Raw genomic sequence first — 10,987 nt, 5'->3', positions numbered from 1 at the left:
GGCCCGGGTGGTGGTGATGTTAATAGTGGTGATGTTAGTAGGGGTGGTGGTGGTGGTGGTGATGGTGGTGGGGGGGTCGGGGTGGTAGTGGTGATGTTAATGGTGGTGATGTTAGTAGGGGTGGTGGTGGTGATGGTGGTGGGGGGGTCGGGGTGGTGGTGGTGATGTTAATGGTGGTGATGTTAGTAGGGGTGGTGGTGGTGTTAGTCGGAGTGGTGGTGGTGTTAGTGGGGGTGCTGGGGGTAGTGATGATAATAGTGGGGGTAGTGGTGGTGTTAGTGGTGGTGATGATGGTGGTGGTATTAGTGGTGGTGTTGGTGGTGGTAGTCCGGCAAAAACAACCCCCTACCTCCTCGTGTTGCCGGACGGCAACGCTGTGGTGGGCGGTGCCATGGGGGGAGGGCCAATTGAGATTGCCCTTTTCCCTTAATAGCGTCTGTGTAATGTAGTAACTCGGCGGGAGACGACTTCACGGGTAACACACTCTTTATTTTATCAAACTTGGTTACAGGTGACTAACACCTACTTTGTATCTCGGGTGACAAACACCCACTTAGCTACTTGGCGACTAACGCCCACTGAGCTACTCGGATGACCAACATCCACTTAGTACTCGGGTGACAAACACCCACTTAGCTACTTGGCGACTAACGCCCACTGAGTTACTCGGATGACCAACATCCACTTAGTACTCGGGTGACAAACACCCACTTAGCTACTTGGCGACTAACGCCCACTGAGCTACTCGGATGACCAACATCCTCTTAGCTACTTGGCGACTAACGCCACTGAGCTACTCGGATGACCAACATCCACTTAGTACTCGGGTGACAAACACCCACTTAGCTACTTGGCGACTAACGCCCACTGAGCTACTCGGATGACCAACATCCACTTAGCTACTCGGCGACTAACGCCACTGAGCTACTCGGATGACCAACATCCACTTAGCTACTCGGCGACTAACGCCACTGAGCTACTCGGCTTCACTAGGTCTTCAGCTCCGTCTTCGGGTCTTCAACTGGGTAACTCTCCCCGAGTGCTCTCGCGCGTCCCCCTTTATACCCCACCTGCGGACGTCGCTGCGAGCCCCCACTTATTCGACCAATCGCCGGGCGCTGGCTACGATCCTCTTTTCCCACATCTCATCGTGCCTCACCACTCACTCCGCGCCGCCCCGTCATCTGTCACTCCCGGCGCGCGCGTCCACACCACGCCCACAACGCGTGCCCAACCCCGCACCCCGCGCCGCCCCGTGATCCATCACTGTCACAGTCGGCGCACGTCAATACCACCACTACATCACCCCCTACCACATAGCTCGCAGCCGCCCCGGCTGCTATAAAAATATACAAACCCCCCTGTGTGCCCCGTAACACAACACAACAACAAGAACAACAACTAACCTAACAACACAACACGACGCGAACACTACCATCAGCAACCATCAACCAATGCCACCGCGACAATAGAACAATATATACAAACCGGCGAGTGACAATAGCAATGTGTATGCAGAAAGGAAAATAAATAGACAAAACATTTTTTTTTTTCTTTCGACTCGTGCGGTGTCCCCTTTTCTTCCGAGCGTCCCTACAACGGGACATTACCCCGGCAGAGGGGAACACCGGGCGAGCTCGGTGTAGAGCAAAAAACGTCTTCATGAAAATTGTTGAGACCTAGCCCGAGTCCGCCTTGCCGGTCCGTCGTACGGCACCAGACGCGGTTGAACGTCCGGTGGTGCCGGCGGTTCAGAAAGACATCGGCCAGGCACCGAGGACCCGTGCGTGCCGCGGGGTTCAGGCTCCCGACGGTCAGCAGCCGTCAAGCCCGAGGCACCTGGGGGTGGGTCAGGTGGAAACACGTGAGGAGCAGCCTGCGACACCTCCCTCCCCGAGTCGACGGTCACATCACACGCCCGGTCGTTACGGCACAGAACGGGGTCACACGGTGCCGCATAGGGCTTCAGTCGGGAGGGGTGCACATACCAACGGCGTTTCCCCCATTTTATCTGTATACTCTGGGGTCGTGCAACCCGCACAATTTCCACCGGTCCCCTCCAAGGTCTCAACAACTTGGGGGACGTAGCCAACGGTGCATGTGGACAATGCAGCCAGGCCTTATCGCCTGGTTTCCAATCATGCGTATGCACCCTCCGCTCATGCAATCTCTCGTTCGCAATTTGCCGCGACCGCGAATTCAACCTCGCTGCCTCCCGTGCTTCAGTCAATTTTGCGATATTAAATTTGATGTGGTCTGCCAATTTAGATTTTGCACGTGGCTGGGAAATCCCCAGTTGGACGTCCATGGCCGGATCGGCCTCCCGCCCATACATAAGAAAAAATGGGGAAAACCCCGTCGCCGCATGAGGGGCCATTCGATAGGCCGCGAGTACCCCCGGCACCTGTAAGTCCCAATCAACCTGATCGTCGCAGACCTGTTGGCACAACATAGACGTAATCGTCCTGTTCAGACGCTCAACCATCCCGTCAGTCTGCGGGTGGTAGGGGGAAGTACGCACTTTCATTGTACCCAACAGGTCGCACACCTCGCGCAACAAACCGCTCGAAAAATTATTTCCTTGATCCGTCAGCAAGCGTTCGGGGGCGCCCTTGTCCAAAACATAACCCTGGACGAAGGCGTCCGCCACCGCTGCAGCCGACTGGTTGGCGAGTGGCCATGCCATGGGCCATCGGGTGAAGTATTCTACGCCAACCAGCAGGAACCTATTTCCCCTCGGTGTAGCAGGAAAGGGCCCCAAGATGTCCAACGCAACCAATTCGTTTGTGCGCGAAACTTGAATGGATTTCAGCAGTGGATTAGCTGCCAATGGTGGCGGTTTTCTTTCGGCGCACCCTACGCATCCCTTAAGAATGTTCGCCACGTCGTTACCCATCCCCGGCCAATAATAGTCTCGCTGGATTAGGGCGAGCGTTTTTTGAAAACCCAGATGCATGAGCCGTTCATGAGCTGCCAGAACGACCTTACCCCGCATAGCAACAGGCACAACGAGCACGTGACCCCGGGACATGTTGTCCCACTTCATCAAAAGGCCCTGTCTGCACACCCAGGAACCGACCCGCGCATCCCCTACCTCGGGAGCGCCAACTTTTCGACGTAGCGTAAGTAGGGAGCTGTCGGACATTTGGAGACGGCCCCACTCAATGAGGGGCAATGACAACAGCGAATCCCTCCCCGTGGGAGCGTCGACTCCCAATTGCACTTTGGACAAGTTAGCAGAACCGGCACACAACGAGTCCAACCACTCTGTCCCCTCATCACTTGGAGGATGCGACTCGACAGTGAAATCCGCTTGAGACACGAGCCGTTCCTCAACGGGTAGCGGCGCGGCGTGAGCCAGCACCGTTCCCTGCACAATTTCGGCCGGCCGCGACCCCGTATTCAGGACCCTTACGAACGGCTCACTGTCCCCTCTCACCATGGTTTTAGCAACCGCTAAGTCGAGGCCCCTTTTGGCCCTGTTAGACGGCCCCAACGGCCCCCCCTGTGCCACCGCGCCCACCTCGAGTGGCTTCCTCAACCGACGGGGTACCAACATTTTCGATCCCGGGGGCACCCTTACAGTCTGAGTTGCCAGCGCCTGCACCGTCGCACAAACCGTGCGTATTTTGGTAGGGCTCGTCAAGAACGCAAGCCGCCGACCTGACGGAAGCTCAATGCAGGCCTGATCTATGAGAATGTTGATGGGCATTCTGGACAAAAAGTCCGTACCTAGCAAACAGGGAACGGCCAGCGATGATGATACAAAAATAGGGCCCGCTAATTTAATGTCACCAATGCAAATAGTCGCCCGAATCTGGCCGATGATCCCCAGGGATCCCCCATTCGCCGCATTAAATGGCACGTCTACTGGCAGAAGGGGTCTACTTTGAACGGGAAGAATGTTATAAATAAGGTCCGAGATGATGGTGGCCGACGCACCCGTGTCAACAAGCACCCGGACCTCAACCCCGTCAATGAACCCCGTTACCACGGACGACCCGGCCGACGCAGCCACGATCCTGTGGGCCAATTCGGACCACTCGACTGCTTGCGGGCCGCGTACGGACCCCCCTCGCCGAATTGAACCCCCGGCACCCAGCCGCGAACCCCCCACCGCGAAGCGGCGACCCGAATGTGCCGTGTTTGTGGACCGAACGTGTGAGGTGCCGCGACTTGCCGGGTTTTGTTGGGATGACTTGTGGCCCTGGTCGTCGTCCCGACGTGGTCCTGTGGCGCGCTGACGCGGGGCCCGGCACCCGGCTGCGACGTGACCCCGAAGGCCGCAGTTGTAGCAGACGACGGACGTCGTAGGTTTCGGTTGCTCCAGCTTGCGGGGCGAACGTGTGGGCGAACGACCTCCCGTTCTCCACTCCCCCGGACGCGATGCAGCGAAGGCCTGCTCCTGCACCGCAGCTGGCTGAGGTTCGGCGATCGTGGCTGCCAGTACCGCGTTCCCCGCCAAATTGCAGACGACCCCCGGCCTGCGTTTGAGGACCTCGTACGCGTGAATGCTCGTGGCGATCGCCAGGGAGCAGATATCCATCTCGTCCACCACGTTGATGGGGACCCCCAACTCGTGGGCCAACACCAGCAGCTGCTCCGTCACCATGGCGTCCTTCCCCTCCTTATCCATGCGGGGAAAAGCTGCGTCCGCCAAGGCGAGTAGTGCCGTGCGGTAGGCTAGCGTCGTTTCTCCAGCCACCTTCCGCCGATCGTAGAACTGGTGGCGACACGTGGAGGGCGGCCCGAACACCTTCGCCATCAGGTGTAGTGCGGCCTGGAGCGTAGAGCGGGACGACCTTGCAGCAGATGTGAAGGCTGCAAGCGCGTCGTCGTCAAGCATCGCTGGCAACGCACGCAGGGCAGTGGTGTCGGACCACCCCGACATCTCCTGATGAGCGAGGAACCTTCGTTGGAAGGCTCCCCAGTCGCCCCCATCCGCCTTGAACGCCGACAGCGCGGGCAATCTTTGCTGGAGGACCCGATCGTCGTCGACGTCGGAGAGATTTTCCCGCGCTCCGCTGTAGTTGTCTAAAATGTCGGCTCGGTTGTGAGGCGCAAAATGGAGGGCTCCGGCGCGCGCTGATGACGTGGGCTGCGCTGCGCGGAGGTGTCCGGCCACGTGGCGTCCGTGTTTCCCGCCAATCAATGGCGGCCCCTCAAAAACGGCGGGAACTTCCCGACTTTTGGCGCGAAGCGCCTCTTGGCGGGATCCCGCCAGCCTCGCTCCTTCCTCCAACCCCGCAGCCATTTTCTCGCCCGCTGGAACGGAGATCTCGGCCAAGATTGCAGCGGCGGCGAGCAGCAACTCCGCCAACCGGGAGTGTGCGTCTTGGAGGCTGGTGTCGGAGGCAAGCAGAGCGTCGGCCATCACCCCGAGGTGCTGCATCGGCGGCCACTCCTCGTCCTCTCCTCCCGAGGTCGGTGTCCCCGGTACGCCGTCGTCATCCCGACCTCGCTCGTGGGTACGGGTAGTCTTCCTTGTGTCCATACTTCTTGAAGACAGGTTTACTTCTGACGCCAGTTGTAATGTAGTAACTCGGCGGGAGACGACTTCACGGGTAACACACTCTTTATTTTATCAAACTTGGTTACAGGTGACTAACACCTACTTTGTATCTCGGGTGACAAACACCCACTTAGCTACTTGGCGACTAACGCCCACTGAGCTACTCGGATGACCAACATCCACTTAGTACTCGGGTGACAAACACCCACTTAGCTACTTGGCGACTAACGCCCACTGAGTTACTCGGATGACCAACATCCACTTAGTACTCGGGTGACAACCACCCACTTAGCTACTTGGCGACTAACGCCCACTGAGCTACTCGGATGACCAACATCCTCTTAGCTACTTGGCGACTAACGCCACTGAGCTACTCGGATGACCAACATCCACTTAGTACTCGGGTGACAAACACCCACTTAGCTACTTGGCGACTAACGCCCACTGAGCTACTCGGATGACCAACATCCACTTAGCTACTCGGCGACTAACGCCACTGAGCTACTCGGATGACCAACATCCACTTAGCTACTCGGCGACTAACGCCACTGAGCTACTCGGCTTCACTAGGTCTTCAGCTCCGTCTTCGGGTCTTCAACTGGGTAACTCTCCCCGAGTGCTCTCGCGCGTCCCCCTTTATACCCCACCTGCGGACGTCGCTGCGAGCCCCCACTTATTCGACCAATCGCCGGGCGCTGGCTACGATCCTCTTTTCCCACATCTAATCGTGCCTCACCACTCACTCCGCGCCGCCCCGTCATCTGTCACTCCCGGCGCGCGCGTCCACACCACGCCCACAACGCGTGCCCAACCCCGCACCCCGCGCCGCCCCGTGATCCATCACTGTCACAGTCGGCGCACGTCAATACCACCACTACATCTGTAACCACCACAGCGGCCAAATGGGGGCTCTGGACGGGTGCGAGGGGCTGGTAACCCCTCCACCTTCAATTAACTACCAGTAAACTACGAAAAAAAAACGTATTAAGCTCGTGCCGGAGGCCCTGGGGGGACAGGCGTCTATGACGTCTCCTCGCCAAACCCCATTTGGCGGAGCCTAGAGATTGAATCTTCACCCTCGGGGCTCCTCTGGGAACAACAAACAGTAATTGTGGGTGACCATGTTCAATGTTCGAACGCTCACTGCGGAGGAGAGGCTGCCACTCCTCTGTCGGGAGCTGGACCGGTACCGCCTGGATCTCTGCGGCATTCAGGAGGTCTGGTGGACAGGCTCTGGCTCCTGCCGCCATGAGGGGTGGACAGTCCTCTACTCGGGGCCGGAGACTGCCAAACAAGAGGGAGTGGCTGAACAAAAGAGTGGGTGGCTGATTTGGTGGCTGAGTGGGTGGCTGATTGGGTGGCTGAGTGAGTGGCTGAGTGGGACACTGAGTGAGTGGCTGGGTGAGTGGCTGATTGGCTGGCTGAATGAGTGGCTGATTGGGTGGCTGAGGGGTTGGCTGAGTGGGTGGCTGAATGGACTGCTCAGTGGGTTTCTGAGTGTCTGAATGAGTGGCTGAGTGGGTGACTGAGTGCCCCCCTCTCCCCCAGATCCAGGCCCGCCCACAAGACGACCTCATCAGCACCTTCGGGATCTTGGAGGAGCAGCAGGAGGAGGTTGCGGAGCTGAACCGACGGACAGTCACGCTGGCCGTGGCCGGCGGCGCCGCGCTTGCGCTGCTGGCGCTGTGCGCGGGGCTGGTCGCCGCCTGCTACCGCCACCGCCGCCACAACCGCCACAACCGCCACAACCACCACAACCACCACAACAATCTCTCTGACCGCCAGTACTGCTGCCACAATCTCCGCGGTGGTGCTGGCGGCGGTGACGACGACGACGATGTCGTCATTCATAAACATCATCATCAGCAGCAGCATCATCAGCAGCATCATCATCAGCGGCTTTGCAGGAGTCTGCAGTGCGAGCTGAAGGATCGGTCGGAGTGGTTCGATTTCGGCGGCGGCGATTATCGACGCTCGGGCGTTTCCGTCGGAGCCGACCTAGGGGCGGACGAGGCTTCGGAGGAGGAGGAAGAGGAGTCGGAGGAGGCGAGCGGCGGGTACCTGGAGTGCGGCAACGCCCTGTGGTTCGCCCGGGGCAGCAAGAAGAGCAGCAGCCGGGCAGCAACGGTGACTTCGAGGGGGAGGAGGAGGAGGGGGGGGAGGGGGGGCAGCGGGGGGGGCAGCGGGGGGGGGGGGGCAGGAGATCGCGATGAGGACCCTGAAGCGGGAGCTCAGAGACGACGACGATGATGACGACACAAAGAGGAGGAGGAGGATGATGATGTCGCCGACAATGGCTTCCACCGCGTTGGTGGACGTGGGGGGACGAGGGGGAGGGGGTCCAGAGGGGGGCGGTGGGGGCCATCTTGGAACTCTGCCCGGCTCCGTGATGGGAGGTGAGCGACGAGTGAGCGTGGACAAAGGTGGCCCGGGTAGCCCCTGGCGGGGCTGGTGGGGCAAGTGCCGTTAGTGGCGAGTAGCAAGCGAGTAGCGCCTCTATGAAGGCTGCTGGCACTTTGGCACACGAGGGGGTGGGTGGCCAGCGCCACCACGCCCGGCCGCCTTTGTCTCCCCAGTGGTGATGTTTTTACGCACCGCACCAGGTACTCATTTGAGGCTGAGTCGACCTAGGGGAGGCCCAAGACCGAATCGAATAATCGTCACCGGTGGTCTTGGCCGTGAGCGTGAATCGAACTCGGGTTTCCGCTACGCTACCAACCCACACGCAAAGACAAAGACCCCCCGTATATCTTCTTGGTTCTTTCGGTAAAGTCACGTAGAAGGGAAATAATAAAATAATAAAAATAAAACATAATAAAATAATTCTCACGACGTTTCGGCCACAACGCAAGCAGCCGTCCTCAGGTGGAGAACAGGTCTGTCGGGGAGACAGAGTCTGAATGACACACCCCAGGCTTGGAGCGACTATTTAAGCTGGGTTGGAGGGGCGAAGAGCGCCTTGACAAAATAAGTTGCATATCAATAGGAATTTAACATATTCATGGGAAATGCAGATATGCGATTAGTACTACTTGTGAAATGCGTAGGAGGTTTGGCGAGGGGTTTAAAGCAATTATGCCCGTGCATTATGCAGGATTAGCAGCATCAAAGGGAGGGGATAGGGGTAGCATTAATAAAGGGAAGGAGTGTTATTAGTATGTAGCTGCAGTAAATAAACCACCACGTAAACAACTAAAGTATAAACTACATAGTATCATCAGTATACTAAATATACTCTACAATAAGCTGAGTTACTAACAGTAAGTAATACATTACAATCATCACACTCATCACCACCACCACACTCATCACCACCATAACAATCATCACACTCATCACAATCATCACCACCACACTCATCACAATCACCACACTCATCAAAATCATCACAATCATCACAATCACCACCATCACAATTATCACCACAACCATCACAATCACCACAATCATCACCACCATCACAATCATTACCACCACCATCACAATCATCACAATCACCACACTCATCACCACCATCACAATCATCACCACCACCATCACAATCATCACAATCACCACAATCATCACCACCATCACAATCATCACAATCACCACAATCATCACCACCATCACAATCATCACCACCACCATCACACTCATCACCACCACCACAATCATCACAATCACCACAATCATCACCACCATCACAATCATCACCACCACCATCACACTCATCACCACCACTACAATCATCACAATCATCACACTCATCACACTCATCACAATCACCACAATCATCACAATCACCACAATCATCACAATCACCACAATCATCACAATCACCACAATCATCACAATCACCACAATCATCACACTCATCACAATCACCATAATCATCACACTCATCACCACCACCACACTCATCACACTCATCACAATCATCACAATCACCACAATCATCACCACCATCACAATCATCACCACCACCATCACACTCATCACCACCACCACAATAATCACAATCACCACAATCATCACCACCATCACAATCATCACCACCACCATCACACTCATCACCACCACCACAATCATCACAATCATCACACTCATCACAATCATCACACTCATCACAATCACCACAATCATCACAATCACCACAATCATCACAATCACCACAATCATCACAATCACCACAATTATCACAATCACCACAATCATCACACTCATCACACTCATCACAATCACCACAATCATCACACTCATCACACTCATCACACTCATCACAATCACCACAATCACCACCACCATCACAATCATCACCACCACCATCACACTCATCACCACCACCACAATCATCACAATCACCACAATCATCACCACCATCACAATCATCACCACCACCATCACACTCATCACCACCACCACAATCATCACAATGATCACACTCATCACAATCATCACACTCATCACAATCACCACAATCATCACAATCATCACAATCATCACAATCACCACCACCACCACCACAATCATCACAATCACCACAATCATCACAATCACCACCACCACCACACTCATCACAATAATCACAATCACCACCACCACCACAATCATCACAATCATCACAATCACCACCACCACCACCACAATCATCACAATCACCACCACAACCACAATCATCACAATCACCACAATCACCACAATCATCACAATCACCACCACCACACTCATCACAATCATCACCACCACCACAATCACCACAATCATCACAATCACCACAATCATCACAATCACCACCACCACAATCATCACAATCATCACAATCACCACAATCATCACAATCACCACCACCACCACACTCATCACAATCATCACAATCACCACCACCACACTCATCACAATCATCACAATCATCACAATCACCACCACCACCACACTCATCACAATCACCACCACCACCACGAATCATCACAATCATCACAATCACCACAATCATCACAATCACCACCACCACACTCATCACAATCATCACAATCACCACAATCACCACAATCATCACAATCACCACCACCACACTCATCACAATCATCACAATCACCACACTCATCACAATCACCACCACCACACTCATCACAATCATCACAATCACCACAATCACCACAATCACCACCACCACACTCATCACAATCATCACAATCACCACAATCACCACACTCATCACAATCACCACAATCATCACAATCACCACAATCACCACCACACTCATCACAATCACCACAATCACCACAATCACCACAACCATCACACTCATCACAATCACCACAATCACCACAATCACCACACTCATCACAATCATCACAATCACCACCACCATCACAATCACCACAATCATCACAATCACCACAATCATCACAATCATCACAATCACCACAATCACCACAATCATCACACTCATCACAATCACCACAACCATCACAATCATCACAATCACCACAA

The sequence above is a fragment of the Lampetra fluviatilis genome, chromosome 73 (assembly GCF_964198595.1).
Source record: "Lampetra fluviatilis chromosome 73, kcLamFluv1.1, whole genome shotgun sequence".
In the NCBI taxonomy this organism is placed as follows: Eukaryota; Metazoa; Chordata; class Hyperoartia; order Petromyzontiformes; family Petromyzontidae; genus Lampetra; species Lampetra fluviatilis.
The sequence above is the reverse complement of the archived record's forward strand: the minus strand, read 5'-3'. Positions refer to the sequence as shown.